This window comes from Armigeres subalbatus, chromosome 3 (genome assembly GCF_024139115.2).
Source record: "Armigeres subalbatus isolate Guangzhou_Male chromosome 3, GZ_Asu_2, whole genome shotgun sequence".
Taxonomy (NCBI): domain Eukaryota; kingdom Metazoa; phylum Arthropoda; class Insecta; order Diptera; family Culicidae; genus Armigeres; species Armigeres subalbatus.
Window position 1 is genome coordinate 280,396,887 of NC_085141.1, and position 12,967 is coordinate 280,409,853.

At 35.8% G+C, this 12,967-nt stretch overlaps 1 protein-coding gene across 5 annotated transcripts in view; it reads right to left on the reverse strand.

Annotated features, from left to right (window-relative positions):
- The window catches only part of LOC134224618 (Ig-like and fibronectin type-III domain-containing protein 1), a 704,696-nt gene that overhangs the window by 403,013 nt on the left and 288,716 nt on the right, over nt 1-12,967 (reverse strand). For 2 of the 5 annotated variants that reach the window (XM_062704040.1, XM_062704042.1), the window contains one exon: nt 4,790-4,830. The exons of the other annotated variants lie outside the window; for them this stretch is intronic. The gene's annotated coding sequence lies outside the window, so the exon portion shown is untranslated. The remainder of the gene's footprint in view (nt 1-4,789; nt 4,831-12,967) is intronic. 5 annotated transcript variants of the gene reach the window in all.

Consider the following 12,967-nt stretch of genomic DNA (forward strand, 5'->3'; position numbering starts at 1 on the left):
GATCTCATTTGTTAGGTCATACTGGCACCTGCCATGTCAGAATGCAAGTCAATGTAGCAAGTCAATGGAGGAAATGATGATGTAATCACTCGCCCACTGCAAGCTGAATATACCTTTGCACTTGCCACGAGATCACACGGAATTTGTTGGAATTTCTGGGTTAGGTTGGAGAGGCAGAGGTCCGTCTTGGTTAACGAGCTGCCAATGTGATAGATAGGAGAAGGTAACTGATGGAATTTCTAATTGGATGTAGGAAACGAGCTCTATAGTTCATTTCCAATTCTAGCAGATTACTGTTTGAATACTCAAGTTGAAGGTATAGGAATAAAAATGGAAACGGTATGAAAGTCCATTTCCAGTTCTAGCGATTGCTAGAACATGAGAAATATAGAGGAAGATACAAAGTAGGAGAATGGAACGGACCTGGGATTGAACCCACGACCACCTGCGTATGAGGCAGAAGCAGTAGTCATATGACTACCAAGCCCGCTAGTAAGATTGGTAATTTTTGCATGCGCTAAAGTAAAGATAATGTTTTTTTTTGTACGTTAAGGAAGCATTACACCTCGGACACATTTTCCGGAACAGATTTGGCTCCCATGTTAAAATACAGGCCGGAATTTCGATTCTCTGTGTCGGAACCCTATCAAAAACCTTCATCCTACCATTTTGTAAATATGGGGGGGGGGGTCTAAGGGCAAGAATTCCCGTGATGTGATGCTACATTTACGCCGGAAATCATCAAAAAACTTTGTTATGAACTGCTGGGAGGCTTGATTAAGCGATGTGAAGATTTGTGGATAATTCAAAAACTAAAAATAGCGGCAATCATAGATTAGACGTGCGTTGATCACTGCGAATGATTGATGAGTACCGTTTTGACGGTAAAAAAAATTACCCATTCGAAATCGGAGAGCAAAGAGTATATATCTTTTCACCGTTCTCTGATTCTAAATGTACAAAGATTTAGACGAACTTTTGACTGGACGAGTTTGGATTTGTAATCAAGCACTTGAGCGTCCATAAAAATACAGTTGAATATAAAAGATACCATAAAACAGTTTGCTTTTATGTTTCGTTCACAAAAAAATACTTTGTAGTGAGTCAACGAGCCGAGCTGTTCAAATTCGGCTCATTCGAGTGAACGCTTGGCTCAGAGCCGTTCACTTAATTGAACCATTTCGCTTATCGAAGAGTTTGCACAGCTAGAGCACAAATCGAACAATCACTTCATAATTACTATGTCTGAAACTTGATTATGCATATGTACAACATGTGATAGATTTAGTTCGGAAAAGGTATTGGAGGGTAACCGCCCCTTCGGTGGGGTTTGATCCCACGACCCCAGTTCGCATGACAGGTGCTTTCCCTACAAAGCTACGAAGTGTGTACAAAAATACATTTGAGAGAGTTAGTCCTGAAAATGTATTGCGAGAGATCGGCTGGTACCTGGTGCTGGGAATTTGGTTTCATCAGTACCCGCTAAGCTGCGGTGGACGACGGAGGTCCTTCGTAGCTTAGTAGGGAAAGCACCTGTCATGCGAACTGGGGTCGTGGGATCAAACCCCACCGAAGGGGCGGTTACCCTCCAATACCTTTTCCGAACTAAATCTATCACATGTTGTGCATATGCATAATCAAGTTTCAGACATAGTAATTAATTTCCACTCCGGGTGGCTTAATACCCGGCATATAGGCAATTAACTTTGAATGTACACTTCATAATGTTTACTTCACTGAGCAATATTATTTAAATCAATAGATATGTATTACATTCCAAAACATTGAAGAAGTTTTCAAGCAGAAAGCTAAATGCTATTACGTGGTAAGATTTAGTGGCGAAATTTATATGTACAAAAAATTTGAAAAGAGTTTGAAAGGCTTTATTTAGCGGCGCAGCCGATTTTTTTTTTGAAATAAAAATTGGAATTATTAAAAACGATTTTAACGACGGCTACGTAGTCTTGAATTATTGAAACAAGATGTATATTTATCCGACGTTTCGACACGGGGATGGTGTCTTCATCACCATCACCATCCCCGTGTCGAAACGTCGGATAAAAATACATCTTGTTTCAATAATTCAAGACTGCGTAGCCGTCCTTAAAATCGAAATAAAAATATACAGTCGATTTCTCAATAGTTCATTATTAAAAACTTGTTTCGAAATTCCGCGAAATTCCGTTTGAATTCGTTAAAAGTAAGGGAGAAGGTTCGGTTGTGGGCACCGTTCGGCTATGGGCACCCCTATGTATCTTTTGACAGATAACAGATGCTGTCATTCTGACTACCGTCATTTGTTTGCTATAGTAGCTTGATGTTTTGTGCTCAATATCAAACCGGATGAGCATCTCTACTTTGAACTAGAAACAAATAAATTTGTTGTACAAGAAAAACAACACGAAAGTTTTTTTTGGCCTTTTTCAAAGTGTCATAAATTGAAGTTACTTAATTCAAAAAGTGAGTTCTAATGCGTATTTATACAGTAAGTTTAATCTATTTTGAGGCTTAATGACGATTGTCATCAAAATTTTAGCGCGATTTTTTTCTCTTTACATTCCAAAAATGCTGCGAAATTCAGTTGTGGGCACACTTATTGGTTCGGTTATGGGCACCCTCATTTTATTGAAAAATCATTCAATGTCGTTTTAGTTGTCCCTTAACTTATTTTAAATAACGTTTTTTTGCAGTTTTTATAATTATTTAGACATAATTGATTAAAATAATGAGTTTATTCATTATTTTTGTTCTTTGGGCATGTCTAGTTATTATACACACACTTTTTAGAACAAAACGTTGACCGATTTGCTTGCAACAAGTTGCCTTCGACGGGGAATCTTTTACCATTGTTTCCTATTGAAAATTGGTCAGATCGATCTATGGGATCAAAATTTATGGTCAAAATATTATTTTTTATAATGAACGAGAAAGGCACTTTTACGATGATATCAAAATAATTTTTTGCTAGTAGTAAGGTTATATGTCTAGCTTTCCATCGCTATACAAATGTCGGCATAAGATCAACCATGGGCAAAGTTATGTACCAAACACAAAAGGGTGCCCACAACCGAACCTCCTCCCCTATAATTTTTCGGTCGAAATTTTTGAAATTTAGCGATACGAAACGAAAAATTCAGATTTCGCCAAACTCAAATTCCGTGAAATTCCGCGGAATTTCGTTTCGAATGCTCTAAAACGAAATTTTTCGAAATACATCATATGCTTAATGGCATCAGCTAGCTATATTGTTTAACTGTTGCATGAGGTAGAAACACCCATGAAAATCGTTGTAGCTAAGGCATAAAAGCAGTCTATGCTTAGCTAGAGCATATTACCCCTCCTTCCACTATACCAAGGTTGTATACAACAATTGTAAGATTTAGTGTGGAATCTGTTGATTGTAGAAAACAGTGAAAAGTTTGTATTACCGTAATCCGGGGGAACATTGATCAGCGGGGTAACATTGATCAGTTGAACCATTTTCAAAAGATGAATAAAGTATTACTTTCTGTTATTACGATTACTTATTATGAGTTAGGTATTTTAATCTTGACTAAATTTGCTACCGAATAATATAATCTCCACTAGAATTTGCATTTAATTTTTGCCATAGTTTGAAAAATAAAATCAACATCATTTTGTTAACTCACAGTAAGCTGCCAAAAAGCACTCAAAACAAGCATAATAACAAAAAATTGAGATAGTACCTACAATTGGGTGATAAGTAATCTTATTTTCTTTGTTTATCCATATTTTTTGTTTCAAAATTTTGATTTTTATTGTTGAAAAACCAGATAATTCACCTAGCGGTCATGATGCCTTACTCGAAACAATCAATACGCTTCGCCTCAGTATAAGGATTTCAAAGTAATTGCCTACCTTAAGGCGTTTACAAACGCTTGCTTTATAGACGTAACAAAGTGAAATGATTGATGATCAAAGTTACCCCAAATTGGAAATTCGAAAAACTAGACAGACAATTTTATAATTATCAAATAATCAAGAACAATAGCCTCAAACGTTCTACACGTAGCAGTACTCGTTTTAAAAATATGAAAAAAGCAATCATTTAATTTACGGAGGAAATATTTACAAAACATTGAAAAAATTGATCAATGATACCCCGGATTACGGTAACTCAGCTTATCATCATCGTTGTCGTTCTCGCCGTTTACTTTATGCGAAATGGAGCTCGCACGGCGCGGCGTTCGCTTTCGATCCAGCAGGAACACAATTCTATTTGGTCAGATCTAAGACACAAAGGGCAACAACAAGCCACTGTGTAGATCCACAGTCGGATCCAGAAGCATCCCAATCAGCCAGCCTGTTGGTCCAGCAGGATCCCGGATCATTAAAGATCATTAATCTGGCAACCAATATGTTGTTTTAGCTTCAAACTAGGTCACGTTATACGATACGTAAAAGATGTGTCTATTCTACTGAAACTATGACTTTACGTCTTTGCTATAATTTGAAATTAACCTTCCACGTAGAAGCAATGGTCCTTATTGCTTCCAAATGACAATTTGTCAATTTTAGGTTTGGAATCCTTTTGTAACGGTGAATTCTGTACGTCGTATCATTTTAGCTTCAGATTCAACATATATCACTTTTACATTTCAAATTAAGGAATATTTCCTTCAAGTTTTTATTTCACGAAAAAAAAAATCAGTCGTGATCACAATGATACAATTTAACATTTTTTTCTCTTTATTTAAGTGATTTTTTACAATTGAACACTTCTTATAAAATAAACATTTATTCTTTGTGTTCGAACACAATTTCTTACCTTTATTTAAAGCAGGATAGAAAAGTTGATTTTTTTACAACCTGTAAGAGAAGAAAAAGAGACATTGTTATTATTTCATTGAGACAATAGTAGTTTGTGCAACTAGTCGCAAAAAGATGATTTTTTCAGCACGAGTTGTACGTTTATCCGACGAGGCTTGCCGAGTTGGATAAATACTACGAGTGCTGAAAAAATCGAGTTTTGCAACGAGTTGCACACGCTATTTTTTGCAATGACGAAAAATGGGCTTTAATATGATAAATCTGGACCAAAATGGTACTGTCTGATTTACGTTTTATGATAAATCTAGCCAAAAAATCATGTTGCTGCAGAAAACAAACAGATTCCATGTTATCGTAACATATTGAATGCTCGACATACCATATAGCGATAGATAAATCTGTCTTTGGGGAATTTTGATGTCATGTCCATTAAACTATTTCATTTATTACGCGACACAGGAATACACAATTTGAACACTCACCCAAGCTAATTGAGCAAAATGTGGTCATGTAACTATTGTTCCAATGCTGGTTTTCCATTATAGCACCCAAATGAGTGCTATAATGAACTTTATGCAACCCATTTGGGTTGCATAATGATCATTAAAGCATCAATTCCATTGGTATGGAAAAGTAGGCCGTTTTATCACTCAAATGTGAACTGTAAACCAAATATTATGATCAGGAATTGCAAAAAATTATATAAAAACCCTGATTAAACCACCTAGCGGTGATGATGCCTTTCTCGCTCGTTCAAAAGGGTTGACAAACATATTTTTAACATTTGTTTATGGCAGCCTTACTTTGTACCGTTAAATGCACAAAAACGATCCAGAAAAATGGAAAACGATCCATAAATAACATCTGAATGTTCCATAAAACGCTACCTTAAATCCAAAAAATAGCTCAGGCGTATCCATAAAGATTAATTTTAAGATCCATAACTAAACATAACTAAGCTAAAAATAAACCAAATAATTGGAAAATAAGTATGTACCTTTAAACATGATCAAGAAAAACAATATCTTTCCTGCTATTTTCCCATCATCCATTTGGAAAATGATCCATAGAAAACTACATTTTGATCCATAAAAATACAATTTTGCGCAATTTTTATCGTGATTATGATCCAAAACTTCGGTAATATGATCCATAGTTTTGGATATATGATCCATAATGTTGATCATTTGACAAACTTTCGAGTGTTTCTTGTTTTGAAGTCAGAATCCAGCTTAGGCTTCTGGCACCCATCAATAAGTTAGCCTTTTTAAAATTATTGTTTTGAATAGTATGATTCTTCATATAGATAAGAATTCATTTTTTACTGATAGCAGTTCAGTTTTTGTCATTGACATTCAACCACTTTTAACTAAGATTTACGAATTTGATCCGACCTAATAAAATTTGAAGGGAATTCTACTATGGTTGCTTTTCTTCATATGGAGAGCATTTCGGAGTGATTAACGGAAGGTTTTATTAAAATTAATTCGTATTAATTTGTTTTGTATATATTATAATGAACTGATCTATAATGATTTATCAGATGAGACAGGTAAACTATCACTGTACAAAATCTGATAGATTACTCGTGACAGAGCTGGTGTTACCGAAATCAGCATACTTGGGCCAATAATGTCTAATACTTTATTTCATACTGATTGCATACCTGATATTATTCTATCAGGAAATCAAAATCGTTGATTGCCTTAGAGTAATTTGTTAAGGAATATAGCAAGGATGTTTTCGATCATTTAGTACTATAGGTTTGATACTTTAGTAGTTTGTCAATAACTCATTCCAGAGGATAAATGTCGAAAATATCCGCACCAGAAGTCCACCATAAAACACGTTTAAAATTTAACTTCTGGTATGAGTAATCGACAAACTAAATAATCGAACTTAGATTACTACATGATCCAAAACATGCTTGGATTGTAGAAAAGTTTGGATACATTTTCCATTGACTTGCCAAAAGAAATTTTTCTTCAAATCCTATCGAATCTCAGCTTCTCCCACATAATCCGAGTGCTATTTGAAATCTTCAAACAGATGTGTTGTCACTATGAATGGGGTTCCAATTGGTCTAGCGAAGTCCAAGATTTGGGACTTAAGTATAGCATGAATTAATTAACAATCAAAAACCACACTGAAGGTATGCAAGCGAAAAAGTACGAATATAGTAAGTATTTATAGAAAATCAAAACCATTTACTAAAATAAATTGTTTTATTTACAAACTAATTATTAGACCAGCCATGTTTTACATATACTGTGCCAATATGAATTATTTGCTGCAACGCCAGGAAAAATGCATTATAGTGGATTCAAAATAAATGTTGAAATTGATTCTGAAGTTGCTTCCCTGCACACCAAAACATTATGAATATTAGGTGACATATTTGAATGAATTGACACAAAAGCACATGACGTAAACTCAATCGTATATGTTTTTCAACGTCAGATGATTTAAATATGCCACGGAACCTAAAAACATAGCACCAGGTGCGTTGCCGCACGAATGCACAAGCAGCCGATGATAAGTGCAAATTGCATATAACCTGTTATACTTCGATCACCACTCATCTAAGATATAAAGATAGCTGAGGGGTAACGTTCTAGCCTCTCACTCAAAGAATCTGTGTTCGACGCTCGTTCGATTCTCATTTTTTTTCAAAAACATATTTATAAACAATTTTTATTTTCTATAACTCAATACCACATTTTTAACATCGTTAACATTAAAACATCGATTCGTCAAATCTGAGAGGCGAGAGCACTCCCACGCAATCCAACACCACCAACAGGTAGCCGAAGTATTTAGGTAGCCGAAGTATAACATATATATGTTAGACTACATATCTACACATGTCTTTTAATCGAAATAATTAGACTTTCATGTTGCCAATCTAAAAGAAAATTAAATTTCAAACCCGAAAAATCTAACTATTTTCGGCTAAAATGTGTTTTAACATTTTAACAATCATTTTAAAATTGACGCCCTTCACCCTTGCCGGGGTGATTTGCCAATGGGGCGTGTTGGTGATGCTTTCTTCTGCAATATTCATCCAACGGCAAGCGACTGAAGCGAATGCAGTGACGTTTTATTTTAGTATTACAAAAAAATCCCGGGATATAGAACAAAAAATGTTTCCAGTTGGCAAACAGTCGAGTACTTCCAGTTTGAAGTCAGAATCCAGCTTAGGCTGCTGTCACCCAATCAATAAGCTAGCCTTTTAAAATTATTGTTTTAAATTGTATGATTGGTAAGAATTTATTTTTTGCTGATAGCAGCTTCGTTTTTGTCATTGACATTCAACCATTTTTCAACTAAAATTAACGAATTAGATCCGACCTTATAAAATCTGAAGATAATTCTACTATGGTTGCTTTTTTTCATATGGAGAGCATTTCACAGTGATGGTACGAAGGTTGAATTAGAACTAATTAATTTTAATTTGCTTTTGTATCCAAAATCCAAAAGATCCAAAATTATTTACCAGTTCACTCCATACAGGTAAACTATCCATGTACACAATCTGATAGATTACTCGTGACAGAGCTGGTGTTACCTAAATCAGCATACTTGGGCCAATAATGTATAATACTTTATATCATACTGATTGCATACCTAATATTATACTTAATTAATTTAATAATTATCAAACCTATACATTTAGTAGTTTGTCAATAACTCATTCCAAAGGTTGAATTTCAAACGTGATGTCCACCATTTCTAGTGCGAAGGTTTATACAACTCTGCCTCATTGTTGTTTCTTTTGCACTAATAACAAAATGATAGCGCTAGTTGCAGTAACTTATACTGACTAATAATAACTAATTCAGTATAAGTTATTACAAACTAGTGCTTTAAATCGATTATTAGTTAAATTAAAACAACAAACTGTAGGGCAGAGCTGTCGAAAAATGTTCGCACCAGAAGTCCACCATAAGACACGTTTTGAAATTTAACCTCCGGGATGAGTCATCGACAAACTAAATGATCGAACTGAGTTTACTACATGATCCAAAAACATGCTTGGATTGTAGAAAAGTTTGGATACATTTTCCGTTGACTTGCAAGAATGGAACATTTTCTCCGAATCCTTCCAAAACTCAGCTTCTCCCATAATCCGAGTGATATTTGAAAACTTCAAACATATATGTTATCACTATGAATGGGGTTCCAATTAATTGGTCTAGCGAAGTCCAAGATTTAGGACTTATGTATAGCATGAATTAATTAACTATCAAAACCTCACAGAAGATATGCAAGCGAAAAGGTAGGAATATAGTAGGTTAATATTTGTAGAAAATCAAAACCATTTACTAAAATAAATTGTTTTATTTACAAACTAATTGTTAGAAAAGCCATGTTCTACATATACTGTGCCAATATAGATTATTTGCTGTAATGGCAGGAAGAATGCATTACAGAGGATTCAAATTAAACGTTGAAAGTGATGTTGCTTCCCTGCACATCAAAACACTATGAATATTAGGTGACATATCTGAATGAATTGACACAAAAGCACATGACGTAGACTCAATCGTATATGTTTTTCAATGTCAGATGATTTAAATATGCCACGGAACCTAAACACAGCATCCGGTGGGTTGCCGCACGAATGCACAAGCAGCCGATGATCAGTGCAAATTGCGTATAACCTGTTATACTTCGATCACCGCTCATCTAAGGAGTAAAGATAGCTGAAGGGTAACGTTCTAGGCTCTCACTCAGAGAGTCTAAGTTCGACGCTCGTTCGATTCTCATTTTTTTCGAAAACATATTTATAAACAATTTTTCTTTTCTATAACTCAATACTAAATTTTTAAAACGACTTCTCTGCGTTTAAGATTAAAACATCGATTTGTCAAATCTGAGAGCCGAGAGCACTCCCACGCAATCCAACACCAGCAGATAGCCGAAATCTTCACCTATATGTTAGGCTACATATCTACACATGTTGTTTAATCGAAATAATTAGACTTTCATGTTGCCAATCTAAAAGTAAATTAAATTTCGAACCCGAAAAATCTAACTATTTTCGGCTAAAATGTGTTTTAACGTTTTAACAATCATTTTGAAATTGACGCCTTATATCCCTTACCGGGTGAAATAAAAAGCCTCACCCGGCCCCCATTTTGTTTACTCGCTTCCGTCAGGGCCAAAGCGGTGTGTTGGTGATGCTTCCTTTTGCGATATTCATCCGACGGCAAGCGACTGAAGCGAATGCAGTGCCGTTCGCTCCCGCCGAAATGTGCTTGCATAGCGTCCTCACGTACACCAGCTGCGCTACCATACGCTGATTGAACGCCACAAAAATAGCTGCCACGTGAGAAGTTCACTCGTATATAGGGTATGCGAGCGCATGATAGCAAAATAATAGAAAAATGGGCCTGATTACATTTTAGTAAAGAGAAACGTTATTAATTATTGAACAGTTTTTTCTTCGTTAGAGGTTACCCAAATAAACACTTATAGGATCATGCCTTCAGTGAAGACAATGGGTTCTTAATATTGTTCATCATTGCATTCCTCAACGTTTGCTTTACTTGAAGCAACACGTTGTAATTATGCCATTATAAATACTAATTGAAAACAATAATTTCCCCAACAAATTGGCTTTCCTACCTATATACTGCCGCCGCAAGCGTAACTGTTCCATATTTTCTTCCATGCAAAATCAATATTGGACGATTATGCTTGCGACGGCAGTATAGTGGAGTTCATTTACCTCCAAGAAAATTTAGATTAATTATCAAGGCGAAATGAATCCAATTCATTTCTAGCAAATTCAAAGTTTGTCTATCAGTTAATGCATTAAAACTATCAATTTAGAACCACTATTGATTTTATCAAATATATTTTCTTTCATTGATTCAATAATACTTCCAATATTGGTACCGTTACCCTAGCAGAGTGAACTCTGTGGCTTTGAAAAGAAATGAACGTATACCAATTTGATGAATACTGTACAACTTATATTTACTCATACCATGTGTGTCTCGATGGTTTTGTGGTATGGCAAGCGCCTTCCACCCAAGAGGTCAGCAGTTCGAATCTAGGAGAATTCAGTGTAGAACATTTTGCTATTTTTTATACGCAAAACAGTTTTTGGCCATAACTCCAGATTGCGATGAGCTATGGATCTAATTTTCAATAGCAAACAATGGGACTGAATTCCGCGTCGACTGCAACTTGTTGCGAGCAAATCGGACAATGGGAAGTTCAAAAAAGTGTGTCTACAAAATTTGTACACATACACACATACACACATACACACATACACACACACACACATACATCCACACATACAGACATCACCTCAATTCGTCGAGCTGAGTCGATCGGTATATAAAAATCGGCCCTCCGGGCCTCCTATCAAAATTTTGTTTTTGAAGCAGTATTATAGCCTTTACGTACACTTAGTGTACGAGAAAGGCAAAAAGGAATGAATGAATTTCATGAATTAGTAATGGTCATTGTGTCGTATTGAAACTGATAATACAGTCGACTCTCCACATCTCGATGTTCTGTATCTCGATATTTCTCCATATGTCGATGGTTTCCTCAGTCCCTTCAATCTACATACATTTGGGCTGTCTACATCTCGATAACCTCCCTATCTCGATATCTCTCTATCTCGATGGGTTCTAATCATATTTTGTTCAGGATTCACTCTCCTTATGTCGATATGGTCAGATATTTGGGCTACTAGACTATCTTTGGACAATAACAAACACATCAACAACAGGAAACGACATTTGTTTTGTTGTCGTTTTTCATAGCAACGTGCTTTTTTGGATCTAATATGAAATTTTCGTTGGCTTTTTTCGGTGAGTACATACGCACTAAGCTCAAAGTAGAAGGGAGCAATCGAAAGTAATGAAGAACAGAAATGGAAGATATCGCAAGTGAGCGACAAGTATGAAATTTTTTCTTTATAGAAGGTTAAGGGGATACGGGAAGCACAAACACTCATCAAATCGTAATCATTTTCATCATTGAATGCTTAATTTTTTTTCTACAACAAATATGATTTTGAAAAAGTATCAGCGGCGCGTGCTTACTCTCCATCTACATGCTGATACATTTACAGTTACATCAAACAACTAAAACCCGAAATACGCCGCTCCAAAGTTACGAGGTGATAATGCTAGAAAGAGACAAAAGATAGGCAAAATAACACGGTGTGTAGTGCTTCCCCAAGTCACTTTAAAGTGTGCAAGGGCCATCAGTGAACAATATTGATTGAAATCGCTGTTATTTTGCCTAACGTCCACCCAGGAACGGCTTGGCTGATAGCGTGGGGACTATCATACCAAGACAGGCAAAATAACAGCGATTTCAACCAGCACATATTGTTCGGCGTTTGAGAACGGTTCTAGTGATCAGTGGCATATTTTCAGAGATGCAATACGAGACGACGTTACTTATTAGAATTTTTCACGTACCACCCCGCAAGCTCTTACTTCGCCCAAGCGATCGAGATCGAACCGCAGTTTTTATTGCTTTTGCCAATTGGTTTCTCTGTTTGGGAGGATTCATCACCGTGAGATTTTTATTTGAAATTTTCGTTGGCTTTTTTCGGTGAGTACATACGCACTAAGCTCAAAGTAGAAGGGAGCAATCGAAAGTAATGAAGAACAGAAATGAAGGATATCGCAAGTGAGCGACAAGTATGAAATTTTTTCTTTATAGAAGGTTAAAGTATGCAAGGGCCATCAGTGAACAATATTGATTGAATATTTTTGGATCTAGTACTCATTTCAATTTTCCTTCCATTCCTCGATCTCTCCCTATCTCGATGGTCCCTTCAATATCGAGATGTGGAGAGGCGACTGTATTATGTTTTACCATTGAACACCATAAAAAATATTTTTGCAATTCCTGATCATAATATCTGGTTTACAGCTCGTCTATGAGTGATAAAACGGCCTACTTTTCCATACCAACGAAATGGGTGCTTTAATGAACATTATGCAAATCAAATGGTTTGCATAATATTCATTATATTATCACTCATTTGTATAGTAGTATATTTATGTTGTTATTAAGTTATTCCCAATCTTGAGTAGGCCTTGACTTTAGTAGCCTTTGACAAATGGACTAACCGAGGACATTCTCCAATTCGCGAAGTCGAAGCAAAATTCTTCACACAAACAATGACAGTTCT